Source organism: Pongo pygmaeus, chromosome 5 (assembly GCF_028885625.2).
Source record: "Pongo pygmaeus isolate AG05252 chromosome 5, NHGRI_mPonPyg2-v2.0_pri, whole genome shotgun sequence".
Taxonomy (NCBI): Eukaryota; Metazoa; Chordata; class Mammalia; order Primates; family Hominidae; genus Pongo; species Pongo pygmaeus.
In genome coordinates, this window is record NC_072378.2 from 87,429,189 (window position 1) to 87,445,524 (window position 16,336).

Genomic DNA, 16,336 nt, shown 5'->3' on the forward strand with positions numbered 1-16,336 from the left:
GTCTCTTAGCAAATTTTTGAATAGAATAAAACTCTTTAATCTGATAAAGTATTTAACAAAAATATATAGTGAATATTATACCTATCAGAAGAATTCTGGGTAAGAACAAGACAAAAACATTTTCTATTCTTGCTCGTATTAAGCATTGCATTAGAAGTCTTAGTGCAATGAGAGAAAAAAAGATTGATTTTATGTGTCATCATTAGCAAATTATGAGTGTCTATACAGAAAATACAAGACTTGACAAACCATTAGAATTTATCAACAAGGCAAGCAATACTGCTTGCTTTGTCAACAGTATCAAAACATCCAAAGTGGTCCCTTTATCCCAGCAGAGAATAATTAGAAAATATAATTTCAAAAATATATTATTTATAATAGCAGGAAACATTCTAAGTTACCTAAGAATAAATCCAACAAAAGTTGTGTGTAAAACTTTTAGGAAGAAAATAATAAATTTCATTAAAAGACAGAAAAGGGACACAAATGGATGGAAAACCATATGTTTCTGGATGAATAGATTTGGTATCATAAATTATTATCTAATTAATATTTGTATTCAATATGAATAAAGTCAAAATTTAAGCAGGATTTTTCAGGGAACTTGATAATCTGACTCAGAAAGTTACACAGAGGGCAAATGGACAAAGACAGTCAAGATAATTTTGAAGAAGAAGAAGAAGTAGGGGGAGTGATCTTATCTGCTAGCAATATTTATTATAAAGCTCTAGTAATGGAAGGAGTGGTATTGATGTACTCATAGACAAATTAGACCATTAGACCTAGAAACAGAATCAAGTACATATGAGAGTTTGATCATTGACACCAGCAGCATTACAAATAAGTAAGAAAATATTAATTTTGAAACAATGGTGCTGAGACAACTGAATGTCCACGTGAAAAAAAATTTTATATACCACAAAATGCACACACACTTCTGCACACACATGCATGCACACACACATGGATTAAAGATCAAAATGAGAGAAGCAAATATTAAACACATCAAGAAAAACATGTAGAAAGGGAGCTTCATAATTTTGGTGTAGAAAAGAGTTTATTGACTAAGACACAAAAAATACAAGCCAAAAAAGAAAAGATAGTTAAAATTGGTTACATCAAAATGTTTTTAAAAAAAAAGAGAGAGAGAGAGAAGTCAACATACTGTCTAGGAGAATGTATTTGCAATACACATAAACATTAAGAACTCTTATAACTCAATAAGTAAAAGACAGAAAATAACTATGAGAAACATGAAGGAAAAGTATAAACACATCATTCACAGCAAGTGAAACCTGACTGACTGATAAACAAGTAAGAAATGTCCAACCTTGCTAATTACCTGAGAAATTTAAGTTAAAACAGCAATACTACAAAGATTATCAAATTTAAAAAGTTGAATAACTCCAAGTGTTAGTGAGGTTGTGGGAACATTGCTGGTGGGACCATAAAAAGCATGGCTACTTTGAAGAACTATTTAGACTTGTGCAGACCCTATGATCCAGCAATTCCACTTGTACATACTTACTTGGGTCACTGCATTGCACAAACCTTGGAACTGTGCAATGAATAGCCATTTGTATCCTAAAGAAACTCTCATCAATGTGCACAAAGAGACCATTCTAAAAAATCGGAGGACAAACTTGGGATTTGGGGTTCATATTAATTCGAGATTGTCTTTCTGGCCCCACTCTAGTTTCAAGAAGCTGAAACTGGAAATTGTAGACATATTTTGATATTTATGTAAGAAATACATTGTATGACTCCTATCAGAAGACACATACTGAGGAAAAAAATTTTTTTGCCCTATATTGAAAAATTGGAGCGTAAATATACAGTTATATTTATGAAATAATGTAATGTTCTGAACAAAACAAAATGCAATTTTCCCTTATTTTACAAAGTAGTTGCATTCCTGGAAAATTCAAAAATATTCCTCGGTATTAGAATTGTGCCAAAAACATATGAAAACATAACATATTCTTTGTGGTTTATATGTAAAACCAAATTAGCCTCTAGGCTCAGATAATTATAAACAGATTTCTTACCTCCTAAATGCCTGGCATGACACTTGACATTTAAAATTCGTGTGGAAAACAGGACAACTCTTTGTGTGGGGCACTGACCCTGGGTGATGATGGTTAGCTGCCTTGACCTCTACCTACTAAATGCCAGTTGTGCCCCAGTCAGAGATAACAGTGAAAGTCCCGTATTTGTCAGGGTTTCCTAGAGGGATAGAACTAATAAGAGATATATATATATATATAATATGGGGTTTATTACAATATATATATGGGGGTTATGTTATATATATATACATATATATGTGTATATGGGGGTTTATTAAGTATTAACTTAAATGATCACAAGGTCCCACAATAGGCTGTCTGCAAGCTGGAGGAGCAAGGAGAGACAGTCTGAGTCTCAAAACTGAAGAACTTGGGGCTCGATGTTTGACGGCAGGAAGCATCCAGCATGGGAGAAAGATGTAAGCTGGGAGGCTAGGCCAGTCTCACCTTTTCACGTTTTTCTGCATGCTTTATATTTGCTGGCAGCTGATTAGATGGTGCCCACCAGATTAAGGGTGGGTGGGCCTTTCCCAGCCCACTGACTCCAATGTTAATCTCCTTTGGCAGCACCCTCACAGACACACCCAGGGTCAATACTTTGTATCCTTCAATCCAATCAAGTTGACATTCAGTATTAACCATCACAAGCCCCTTAGGGGATGAAAACCATTGTTCAATCTGCACCCAACTCAGACATGTTGTCCTTCCTGAAGAGCTCTTTATTATTGGCCATTTCCTTTCGCACCCCGAAATGCACGTGACCACTGTAGCTTTTATCCCATTGTATAGCAATGAACATTTTATATATCTACTCTGTTCTCCAAACCACGTCCTCCCAGAAGACTAGAGCTTCAGGCTATTTTTTATACCAAGAGCCTGGAAGTGCTCAATGTTTGGTGTATGAAACATAATTTAATGTGAGCCAGCCTTTTAGGTTTGAGTTTCTAGCATATTACTGGACTGCGTGCTGCTTGTCTTCCCTTGCCACTTCCCAATGAAAGCTTTTATCTATAAAAAGCTGAAAAAAAAGGGGAGGCCCTTTAGCAGAAATCATCTTCAGTTTTCAAAAGCCTGTGATATACTGCTGGCAGCTCAGATAAGTCTCTATTTACTGAGTATCTTCATCTACAGAGAAATTAGGGTAAAGAGGGCTGTAGCTCCTGTTAGGAAAATATGTAAATGTATCCTGCCAACATTTAAGAAGGCCTGAATTTTGCACACAAGACCTGAATTTTGCATACATTCTTTGCTTCTGTGTAAGGCAGGGACTCTAAATTACCCTCCTTCTTTTGGCTACCTCTTTGTCAAGCAACTCTGTTTTGGCCAATTCTGGTCCAATATTCAAGATAAAGATACACATTGTGGGTCTAGATGAGACTTCACATCCTAAGGTACATGGATTGATGGGGTGGCCTTATGAGCTGAAATAAGATTTTTCACAATTTGTAAATCATAAGTGGCATTGATTGAACTCAAAAAAGAAGGGGATTCATGAGTAGATTTATAAATTTTCTTCTTTCTGCATTTAAATTATACTGGCATTTTAATTGCATTGTAATTGCACTTTAATTGCATGTATTTGTATAAATTAAAAAATAATTAGAGCTCTGCAGCGCTATGGAAAACTAATTTATGCATATAGACCTTTAAAGATGTACACTTGGAGACTGATTTTATAGTTCTCACTATGTTAGGCACTTTAAAATTGTCCTCATGAAAAGGTGTATAGCTATCTAGATCGCTGTGCCTTCCCACTCCTTTCTGGGACTGAGAAAGCAAGACAGACAGAGCTGGAGCTTGAATGGAGAGCATTGCTTGGTATGCATGGGACTCCTGGCTTGCATAGTCTTTTAAATACTAATTTTTTGATATCTGTACATATTTTCTAGCTTAGCCCTAGGAAGTTTCTTGGCTCTGATAGCACGTGGGTGGGAAGGATAGAGGATGAGTCACTGCATTAGGGCAACTGATGCATTTTGAAGAGTATTTCTGACACAGGTTATCATGGCAAAGTGTATGTGTATGTAGGGGCCATTCATTCAACAAACATTTATTGAATGCCTACTGGGTGTCTGGCACCTACGAGATATGGCCCAACCGTGTTTCATAGGTCATTTGTCCAAAAGCTATTTGAATTTTCCAGCCTTCATTGTTAAATGTTTAAATTTTTTTTAGAGACAGGATCTTGCTATGTTGCCCAGCCTGGTCTTAAATTCCCGGCCTCAAGCAATCCTCCTGCCTCAGCCTCCCATAGCGCTGGGATTACAGGCATGAGTCACCACACTCGGCCCAGCCGTCATTTCTGTCTCCTCACTCAGTATTTTCTTAGCTTTCATTGGTAACTTGAGCATCATATAATCTTGGCAAATTGTGGATTGGGCTCACCTATATCCTGATTCTCTACTTCCTCAGAATGTGCTCTTCCCTTCATCTACCCATTATTCCAGACAGTGCTTAGTGGCAGGTTTACTGCTTAAAAATTGCATTTTTATCTTTTTGGAAGGAAAAAGTTAAGAAGCTTTGTTACTAAGAGTGTACTACTCCCTTGCCTTGAGATTATAGCACTAAATGCTTTTGCAAGCAAGAGGTTCCAGTGTAAGTTTTCTGTCCTCTCCTGTCCCAGGGCCTGTGCTGGAGCTATTTAACCTCTGCCTGCTGTTCTGGGTACTCCTTCTACACACATGGCATTCATTGTATACTCCCCACCCCAGAAAACTTCCCGGGTGCCCCATGTGGAATTACCCCTTCCCTCTCTCTTGCTCCTATAGCACATTCTTCATCCTTCTCTTTTGTTAACACTAAGAGTTATATTCTATGGGTTCCTGATGATTGGGGACCATGTCTTATTTGTTTTTGAACCACATGAATGCCCCAAATGTGAGACTTTGTCTCTTTTTTTTTTGGGTGGGGGGATGGAGTCTCGCTCTGTTGCCCAGGCTGGAGTGTAGTGGCGTGATCTCGGCTCACTGCAACCTCCACCTCCTGAGTTCAAGCAATTCCCCTGCCTGAGCCTCTCAAGTAGCTGGGATTACAGGTGCCTGCCACCATGCCTGGCTAATTTTTGTATTATTAGAAGAGACAGGGTTTCACCATGCTGGCCAGGCTGGTCTTGAACTCCTGACCTCAGGTGATTCACCTAACTTGGCCTCCCAAAGTGCTGGGATTACAGACGTGAGCCACTGTGTCTCTTATAGATATAACCCAAGTCTGGGATTCAAAGGGCAAATATTTTCATGAGTGTGTGTGCACATGGACGTGTGTTTGTATGCTGATAAATTATAATTTGCTATTAAGATCCTCAAGAGTTGTTTTTATTGCATGAAAACACAAGTCACTCAGCATTCTCAGGGGAATCTGTAGGCTCTGCTCTGGGTTGTGGCTGGATTCTCCGGACTTATTCTTTTATAAAGATGCTTTTTGCAAAAGGAAATTCATCAGGTCTTAAACCATTTTGCAATCAGGTAGTGTTCCAGGCTTTGGAAACCCTCTCTAAGAGGCATATGATGGAGAAAGAAATGGAGAGAACATATATCTCCTCTGGGCATTATCTTTAGTGTGTCCTGGAGAGATGAACATCCAAGAAGGAATACTTTTCATTCAAGCCAAACAAAATTTATACAAGAGTCTTCTTTCCATTGCAAACACCTAGTCAGAGTAGGGTGGCTCTAGCCTTCTGCCAATTAGACCTTGGACTGGGCCTTATTTAGACACAGTTCCTGAGTCCCAGGAAATACAGCACTTACCTCTGGCATAGCCAAATACGTGAGTTAGAGTAGTGGTAGCTGTTGTTACAAATATTAGTATATCCCACAATGTATACCATCTCAAATGCAACAGAAGTTTATTTATTGCTAAGGTAGCAGTCCAAAGCAGAGGTTCCTTGTTGTTTGGTGTCTCTTTCATGAAATGATTCTGGCTCAGGCTTCCCCCATCCTGTGGCTCTGTCAACAGCTAGGGGTTGGCATCTTCTGCATCCAACCGGTGGATGGGAAAGAGGGAGTGATGGTACAAGAATTGCTTAAAAGCCTTTGACTGGAAATGACACACATCATTTCTGTTCATATTATATTGTCTCTAGATGCAAGAGGGTTAGGAAAGTAGTCCTTGATTGGGCAGCTGCTTCCCAGCTGCCAGAGACAACTCACAACTCTGTACCATAAAAGAGGGATTCTGAATTTTGGGTTTGGTTAGCCACTAAGGTTGCTTTGCCACTTTTCTTGCATCATTCGTCATGCAATGGCCTAGATGCCTATCTTGTGTCAAATGGTTTTGTGCTGCTCACTGTACACCACTCATCTCAGTGCTGTTGAACTAACTGAAGCAACGTTTGCTTCCCATTAGGTAATTGGTAGGCACCCATAGCATGCTCCTGAAACAGGAGAGTTACCTAGCTTTCCTAACAGGGTGTGGCTCATCTGTTCGGCTGCCATGTGCTCAAACCCTTTATGGGAGGGGGAGCACGCAGATGGGCAGGTGCAGGAGCCAGGGCGAGTGCTTTTGGGCTCCGGCCCCATGGTAGTGTCTAGGGGTGGGTGCCTGTGACTCCCAAAGCCCCAGTGGGCATGTTACAGTACTCTTTTAGCTGTGCCATCTACAGAAGGCTTAAGTGTTAACCAGCTCAGTGCCCGCTCAGTACCCGAGTTTTCTTCTGGTGTCCAGGAAGAATCAGGTCACAGTGACAAATTGAAGGATGGTAAATGCGGGGGGTTTTATTGCTGGATGGAGGTGGCCCTCAGTGGGATGGATGTGAAGCTGGAAAGGGGATGCAGTGGGAAGATGATCTTCCCCTGGAGTTTGGCCACTCCATGGCCTATCTCCTCTCTGACTGTCCCCAGCCAAACTCCTCTTGATGTTCAGATGTTCCTCTTCTCTCCTTCTCTGCCACACCACGCTGCCACTGTCTGTTCTCCTGCTTGTAGAGCTTGAGGTTTGGGGTTTATATGGGTACAAGATAGCGGGGGCATAGTGGGCCAAAAGGCAACATTGGGTCACAAAAACAGGAATGCCTGTTCCCATTTAAGGCTGTGGGTTTCCAGGCTTGAGGGTGGAGCCTTTGCTGGGTAACTGCCCTCTTCTACCCAGTATCTCCCTACCTCCTTCCATGTCATTCCCAGCTGTCTCTGTCTGTCTTAGGCAGGACCAGGGCAAGCTGACCTCTCCAACAGGTACTTAACAGCAGAGTGTGGGGAGCCCTGGCTGTGGACCTGATGGTGCAGTTCTCACTCTCACACCAGGCATAGCTTATCCCACTCCTTCCCACAGAGGGCATAGCACATGCTGTGTCTTTGGTTCTCTTTGGCTCAGATGGTGAGGTGGGACAGTTTCCAGTGAATTCCAGGTAAGCTCGTGGTGCTTCATATAAAACAACTGGCTTGGCAGAAGGCCTCTGTGTCTCCTCCACTGATAGCTCTCAGCCGTAGGCCTCTTGGTCCTGGAGTTTTCTTAAGCAAACTGCCTTACCCCTGAGCATATGTGAAAATGGTCCTGGTGTAACCGCCCAACAGGTTCTTCTTGCCCACTGCCCAGACAGAGCCGATTTCTTTAGACAGGTGAATTGCAATAGAGAGAGTTTAATTCACACAGAACTGGCTGTATGGGAGGCTGGAGTTTTATTATTATTCAAATCAGTCTCCCCTAAAACTTGGGGGTTGAGGTTTTTAAGGATAATTTGGTGGGAAGGGGGTCTGAAAGTGGGGAGTGCTGATTGGTCAGGTGGGAAATGAAATCACAGGGAGTCGAAGCTGTCCTCCAGTGCTGAGTCAGTTGCAGGATGGGGGCCACAAAACCAGATGAGCCAGTTTATTGATCTGGGTGGTAGCAGCTGATCCATCAAGTACAGAGTTTGCAAAATATCTCAAGCACTGATCTTAGGTTTTACAATAGTAATGTTATCCCCAGAAGCAATTTGGGGTGGTTCATAATCTTGCAGCCTTCAGCTGCTTGACTCTTAAAGTATAATTTCTAATCTTGTGGCTAATTTGTTAGTCCTGCAAAGGCAGTCTAGTTCCCTGGCTAGAAGGGGGTTTACTTCAGAAAGGGCTGTTATCTTTGTTTCAAAGATATGGCTGGGTGCAGTGGCTCACGTCTATAATCCCAGCACTTTGGGAGGCCGAGGCGGGCGGATCACGAGGTCAGGAGTTCAAGATCAGCCTGGCCAACATGGTGAAACCCTGTCTCTACTAAAAATACAAAAATTAGCCGGGCGTGGTGGTGTGTGCCTGTAATCCCAGCTACTCGGGAGGCTAGGAATAAACAAGGACAGTTTGGAGGTTAAAAGCAAGAGGGAGTCGGTTAGGTCAGATCTCTTTCACTGTCGTAATTGTCTCAGTTATAATTTTTGCAAAGGTGGTTTCAGTTGGGCCTCTGATCTTGATCTCTTTCTCCTTGGTCTCTTCAGGCATCATCCTCTTTTACAATTGTTGGAAATCACAGCTTATAGCCTACCTTGGAGTTAAAAATATGTTTAATTTGATTAAATTTCAAGGTTTTCTTGCAAAAGGGAAGTGTTACATGTTACAGAAAAGAAAACATTCCGTAAGAATTTTACTGAGCAAGTACCAAATACTGTGTACCATGAAAGGGACTTTGAGAAACAGGAAGGGACATACATTATGGTCTCTGCTTAGCAAGAACTACTAATCATCCAGGAAACAAAAAATAGTACAGTGAGTAACAAGGCACTAATTCTAGGATATAAACCAGAAATTAGCTGAATTGAGGGGAGATATCTTTGTTAAGTATCCTTCCTGACACTCTTCTTTGCCAGCTTTCATTTGATAAAATCCAAAACTAAGACTGCATTTTGCTTAAACTTTCCAAGTTGGGTTATTTGATTTAAAAAAAAAAAAGGAGAAAATTTTAAACTGTTGTTATCGCTTTATCCTTTAACTTTAAAAAGAGTGCCCATTTTTTTTCAAATCTGAGAAATTGTACCCACATTTAATTTGCACTTAAAATCTTTTTTAGGATTGGAAATATTTATGTAATTCTTGCTCATTGTAAAAATGTTAACAACATTAACACATTTACAGTGAAAGCAAGTTTTTCTTCTATGTACCTCAGACCTCCTTGAAGGCAACCACTGTTATCAGTGACTCCTCCACTTCCAGAGGTATTCTGTGAGCCTACATGCTGGGCATTTCATTATTTTTCTTCCAACTTCTTCCTCTCCATTTGTTAGACCAGTAGTTCTCAAGTGCTATTGTACAAACACTAGGGGAATTTCTCGGAAATGCAGATTTCCTAGTCCTTTTCCCAGAAATTCTGATTTTGTGGGCCTGGGTGACTGGGTGAGTTCAAGGAATCTGTATGAGTAACTGACCAGGTGATTCCGAAGCACGCACCCTACTTGGAGACACTGTTTTAGAAAATAATTAGGGTCTCACTGCCATGGGGATGAATCTGGTTGAGGTGTAGGAATCTTTCATAATGCCATGTCTACTTTTCAAGTCTTTGACCTTTACCGGGGCCACCTTCCCTTTGGTTTCCATGGTGACGCACGGAGGTCTTCCACATGTAATTAGTCTAAGGATCTTGATTCGTTCCATCGCCTCTCAGTGACCATTCGAGTGCTGCGCTGCAGTGTTATTAGCAAGGCTGAGAAAACTCAATTTGTTTTCTTTCTTCCTCCACTTGTATGATTATAGTTAACATCAGTTTTCTTATATCTCTGAGGAATGAGTAATAGTTGTGAAACTGCAGACTTTTGAGAGATGACAGTAACTTAGCATTGTTTCAGCCAGTCTTTAGATGGGAAAACTGAGTCCCAGAGAAATTAAGAAACTTGTCCAAGACCACAAAATAAATTAATGGCAGAGCTGACTAGAAACTGACTAGAAACTTACTAACTCTACATCTGGTGCTTTTTTTCTCATTTTGGTGGCAGCTAAAATCTCAGAGTCTCTGGAAATTATTCAAACAGTTCCTGTTCCCCAATCCACCTGCCCCCTTGAAATACATCCTCGGTTCCCTGTCTCCCTAGACCTTTCCTGGGCCACACCAGCCCTGGTTGGTTGTCTTGCTCAGTGCAGTGACAGGGTGAATTGTTTCTGCATTCTTGAATGTAGCAAAACTTATCTACTTGAACCTCAGGTCGCCAAATATAAAGCAATTTTGAACTGAAGGGGTTGTGGATACTTTAAGTCTCTGTGGGAATACAGGAGCTCACAATTCTTATTCTCAGCTTCCTCAAACAAAGGCCCAAGGAACAGTCCTCATTACTTTTCAGAGGTTGGGGGAGGGTTAAGGTCAGGAAGAGGTTGCTGAGTTTACAGTCTCATCCTGTCTTCCTCCTCCCATTGACAAGTCATCAGGATGGTTTATAGATTACTGCTTTACTTTAAGGCCTGTTTGTTGGTGTTTGGAGACATTTATCCAACCTCAAGAAACTCAAGGGACCTGATTTCAACTTTAAATTATATATTATCCATATTTGGGATGAAATGGGCAATTTTAATGGAAAAACCCTATCAATCAGGCCAGGGAATAAATAAGAGTGCTTTGATTTATATACTGTGTTGAAATCATCTATATTGATTTAAAAATTTTAAAGTTCCTATGAATGTAATATTTTAACCTGAATATGATTCTTAACAATCCCCCCTCCTCAAATTGTATTCTTCTATTTTTTTTTTAACCTTTGGTGAAATATTAACTTACTGTATCATGCATTGATAATGTCCCCAGAGTTTAGCCAGGAGAAATATCAGCATGTCCTTGGAGAGCTTGTCTATCCTGATGAGAACAAAAATTCTGGGACAAAAAGGCTCAGTTCCTGAAATAATTACAGTAACTTCAGAAAGGAAATTAAGTATCTATTGAAAGATACACTTAGTAGAACAGTGACTTTTCCTACACATTTAAAATTTAGATACTATGTTCAGGAAAAGGGAATTTACCAAGGTTTTCGGATACAAATGATGAGAGATTAGTTAGTATTTGCAAGCCTGTAAGTACAATATAGTTTTGTACTTATGTAATTAGAGCTGTTTGTGAATCACTCTAATGTCACATCTGATAGCTATAGTCCTTCAGAGGGGTATTTACATTAAGCTTGATGATAGGTATAGGCATGGAGACAATGAAATTCATTTTATGTATTGTAACATGCAGCCAGTAAATTAGCTTCCCTTTAACTTATGCTACGAAATGATGCTATTTAGTTTACGTGCATTATTCTTGGACTTCTGCATTCCTGGGAAAATGTTGTCAAAGGTTGTATTAGCTGTGCAGTGAGGCATCACAGCATGTCCAGGCACATACTCAGGTTAAAACCCTGCTGTACACATCTGCTGTCATTACCCTTTGCATCTTTGCTGATAATTTTTAAGAACCAAAACTGTATGTTGCTATTTTTAGTCCACTTACTTTCTGTTGAGGGTGATGGTCATTATTCTGACATTTTGTGACATATATGTCCACCCCCTGCTTCCCTGCATCAAAATAGATATGTTTTCATACCTACCACACAATCCAGCTGGGCTCAATTTGCATTTAGTTCTCTGGGGAGAGTTAATAATTTTATTTTCAAAAGGTCACTTGCTGACACACAACCTATAAAATAGTTAGCTACCCAAGATTCTTTTCACTCATTCCTCAAATACTCGGTTTAGTTTGGTCTTTTTAGCCACTACTGAAAATCCATTGCCTCTAGGAATTTCAATATTGCATTACAGCATAACAAACTATCCAATATCACTAATGGCCTATTTAGGAATGAAATGCTTTTTTTTTCCTGGTTTTAAGCAATTTCTAATTTTGAAGGGGATCAGGCACCATCTACAAGGATAGAGTTAATAGCTCCCTGAAGGGACACATCACTAGCCAGGTCATAAAAATCATGCATGCTTTGCTCTTTCAGCCATAAGGCAAGAGGAAAACAAATACGCCTATTTTCCCTGTGCATTACCTTTGTGGTCTGAGGATGTTTGAAAAATTACAGCCTTATATTATTATTATTATTGCTATTTTTTACAATGTTTCTGAAATATGCATTTTTATTCATGTTTATCTATTTATATCTGGTATTTATCTATTTATGTCCTTTCCTCAAGAATTTACTCTCTAAGATGTCTTCTTTCAAAATCATATCCAAAACAGAATGCAAGTGCTGGGATGAATATAATATATACCATTTGAGAATTTGCCAGGCATAACTATTAACTGGAAGATTCAAGCAAAACGACTAGTTAGTAAGGGAAGAAATTACTCAACATATTTGTTTTGGCTGCTCACATCGATCAGATTTGTGAGATAATAGCTTTAATTCCTTGTGATGAAACACACCAATCCTTTTCTGTATTACAAATGTACCCCAGTTTGACTAAGACAAAAATCAATCTAAACGCAGTGCGTTTGCTTTGTCATTGTAAATGGTGCTTGGGTAATGAGTACCTCAGGGATGGACGGGAGAGAACAGAGCAATAGAGGAGGAAACAGGAGTGGGTGGACTAAGGGCAAGGTTTATGATCCAACCTAGAGATCAGAAGGAGGGAAGACATTGGGAAAACATTTCAGTATTCGAAGAGAGGGCCAGACAGTGAGGTGAAGAAGACCCAACAGAACTGGACTTAAGGTGGGGAGGGGGAAAGATGTCATAAAGGTGTTTAGGATGCTCTCCCTATGGGGCTGCAGGCACAGGGAGAGGTGTGTATCATTAGGTGGCTGCAGGGAAGCACCTTGGATTCAAATCCAAGGTCTTCACCTGAAACATAAGCAGATTTGCAAAGAACTTAATTGTTCTTAAGAGGAAAGGAGCTAGTGTTTTTTGAGCTCTTCCAAATGGGCCTGGCCTTCCACAGATGTCATCTCATTTAATTCCGCACAGCATCCCTATGAAGTAAATTACAATAATAATAGCTAACATCCTTTACATGCTTAGTATGTGCCTGGCACAGCACACTAAGTGCTCATTTTGCATTGCCTCTTCCTAACAGCCTTTTCTAATTGAGGAAACAGATTTGAAGATGGGGGTAATTTACTCAAGGAACTTAAATCCAAATATGTTTGGATCCAGGAGCTGGAATTGACATCCAAATGTGTTTGATTCAAAGCCTAGACTTTCTGGTACACCATGATGCTTCCTCAGTGAGTGTAAAAACCAATGGGGATGGATAGAGAGCCAGGTTACGTGTCAGTTTGTGACAAGTTGTAGCTGGTGGGTAAGCTGAGTACCTGCCCTTTACTTGGATAGGCCATGCCTTTTTCTAAATCCCTCACAATGAAGTCAAGGTTATGGTCAAAATAAATTTTTAAGGTGAGGATTTCCATGACTTATGCAGGAGCAAGAACAAGGAGTGGAAATATAGCCAGGCCCCATCCCTATGTTACCATCTAATAGTAAATAACCAAACACACAAAAACAAAAGACTCCAGACCCCTAAGTCTTTGAGCAGTAGTGAAAGGAATCTCAGGAGAATATGGGAAGGCTTGATCAGATGGTACTTTGGAAACTGTTACTTCATTCAGCATCCCACACTGCCTCTGGGCTTCTCAACAGCCACTTAAAGAGGAGACAATTATGCTTTGTAACTGTCGCCAAATGTGAGGAGAGGAGGGCTTCCTGGAGAATGTCTTTCTCTTGAACTCGAAGGTGGATCTGCTCTCCCCACAGCCTCCACAGGCTACTGCAGTATTTCCTCCCCCAAGGGGAGGAAAGGTCAAAGAAGCCAAAAACGGGGGGATCAGTAGCTATAGCAACACAGTCCTCTTCCCCACACCATAGATGCCTGTGGGATTAAGAAAAACTTTCATCACTGAATTTTCTTGGCTTCTGATGATCCAGGATGTGGTTGTGGTGTGTCTGAGTGTGATTATTTTGAAATTTGACGTTTAGAACCAGTTACCACCAAGAATGCTCAGTGGGTGGCATTGCCTGTGCTCTTTCAGACATAAATGGGAGATGTGAGCTCAGAAAGAAGCTTTTGTATCTAAAATGTATTTTTATGATTAAATTATAATTTTTATAAATGAACCTTAGTATCGTTAAGCTATATCGTCTCATGGCTTTCAGCTAGAATTTTGTGATGTGCTATTAAAAAAAAAACAACCCATACGTGAAGTCTATAAAATGAATTTGCTAAATTCTGAACTTCAAACAACTTTTTTGTCTTCAAAATGCCCCAATCTTCATGCTATACTTTTAATTTATGATAAAGACTTTATTATCTGCTATGGTGGAAAAAATGAGTTAAGACTTCTGGTTATCTGAGCTTCAAGTCAAGTTAATTCCCCAAGCTGCCAGCTGTACCTGATACCCTGTCTGCTACATGAGGCACAAAACTACAAGTGCCCCCTAAGGAATTTAAATGTAAGGAGTTTCAACAACTCCTGAGGAAAGACAGCATAAGAAGAGGACGTAAAAACCATATCCCATTTCAAAGTGAATTTTCAAAACCCAAAACACTCTAAAACATCCTGAAATCATGTAAGAAAATAAAGTTTCAATTCAGAAATAATTAAGATTGAAAATAAACATGTCCTGGTTAAAGCAAATGACTGGGTTGGAAGAGGAGGGGAACGAACAGCTGTCCAGCTGTTAGAGGTGTCTAGAAAAATGCGACACAGTGGGGCTATGCCCTTGAAGCTGGGCTAGACTCTAGGTTCTTAAGTAGAGTGTCTCTTGTGGCATAATTTTTTGATTAGGGTTCAAAAATGGAGCAAAAATTTATTTTTGGAGGACAAAAGGAAAACCCGCCTCTAGAATTATCCACGTGGTAAAATGTCAGATACGATGGCTTTGACAATAACAGGAATTTTCTGTTTTGCCACTTTCAGCGTTAATTTTCTTCTTCTTTTGAAATCAGGAGGAATTACAAAAACCTTTTATATCAGATTTGCAAATACCAATAAATTGCCCACCCCTACTTCTTTCTTTATCAGCTTGCCCTTTTGACAGGCAGCACACAGTAAAATGAATAAATTCAGCACATTTTCCTGTTCACCAAGCATAAATTATTACTAACTGTGGTGAGAGGCTATTTGAAAAGCTGTTGTATTTGAGAGAGGAGCCTTCTTTTATCTATAAATGATTCTGTTTGAAATCAAAGTAGATATTGTCTTATCTTTGCGACCTCAGGAAACTGAACTATGATGACACATTTCCATTCTAAAGAGGGCAATGAGAGGATGCAGGCATAAGCTGAATAAACAACTAATCTATTCCTGTTCTTGGTTCAGATTCCCAGTCTTTGAAATACTAGGAGAATTACCATAGCATTAGTATGTGATATGATACCATTGCATGTTATCTGGAGTGTGTTATAACTGGCAGGCTTCAGCTCTGGGTGGAGGGATTGGACTTAGGGGTGAACTCAGAAATCCCTTCCAAGTGAAATGCATTATGTGTCTCTCATACTGTGACCCTTTAGTAATGGGCTGTTGCTCTGTAATTTTTGCTGGTCTTTCAGCTTTCATGCATTAAGTCACGATTTCCGTCAAAGAAGCTCTGTGATTCTCACACCTGAAAGGGTTGTAGCAATTTGATGAAGTATCAGTTTGAAGTAGCACTGACAAAATGTATATCTATCAAATGATTATAGCTTTTATTCAATGACAAACAGCATGGAAATTCATAGTTTTTATGCAGTAGCACATTTATTCAGTCCTCATTTCATTTGATGCCTGTCTTCTGCCTAGTGCTTTCAACATAATAAATTGGGCGTTGAACCATGAAGCTGGCATTTAGCATTAACATGTCATATTGTACCGCTTACCATTTTGCTATTTCCTTGATTGATTTTTCTTTCTTTCTATTTATTTTTTATTTCAGAAGAGTGCAATGATTTCAGGATCAATGATTTCTGCAAATGAACATTTTTAATAAAGCAGCTCTGGACTGTGATTCCTAACTATTGGGGCATTGGCATTAAAGAAAAGAGATTGGACATTTTGAACCTTGTGTGGTAAGGCAAAAAATAACACTGAATCGAAGTGTCTTGGCTCTGAGCAGGGCTGACTCATAACCTGGGCTCTCCAATTCAGAAGGAAGCAGTGTTTTGGGGGGACTGAATCACCGGCCCCGGCGGCACGTGCGTGAGGTTGAGCAGTGAGACCAACTGCTCGACAAGCCATGTTGGTTGTTCTCTCAGTGAAGTGAAAAGCATGTGAAAATTACTCATCCTCACACGTTAGGTCTTAAAATAGCCTGCGCTGTTGATCCATTTATGAGAAATGTGCAACCAGTTTTCTTAGCTCACCTGGGTGAAAGTTCGAATGACCAAAAACCCTGTGTGGTAGAAACACATTTGAAATATAAAACTTTAGGGTCA

The 16,336-nt window shown here is 39.9% G+C and overlaps 1 long non-coding RNA gene across 1 annotated transcript in view; it reads left to right on the plus strand.

Annotated features, from left to right (window-relative positions):
- The window catches only part of LOC129038855 (uncharacterized), a 97,484-nt gene extending 81,537 nt beyond the window's left edge, over positions 1–15,947 (plus strand). Inside the window, exon 3 of the long non-coding RNA XR_008503245.2 lies at positions 15,838–15,947. This is a non-coding gene — a long non-coding RNA (uncharacterized LOC129038855). The remainder of the gene's footprint in view (positions 1–15,837) is intronic.
- The last annotated feature ends 389 nt before the right edge of the window (positions 15,948–16,336 follow it).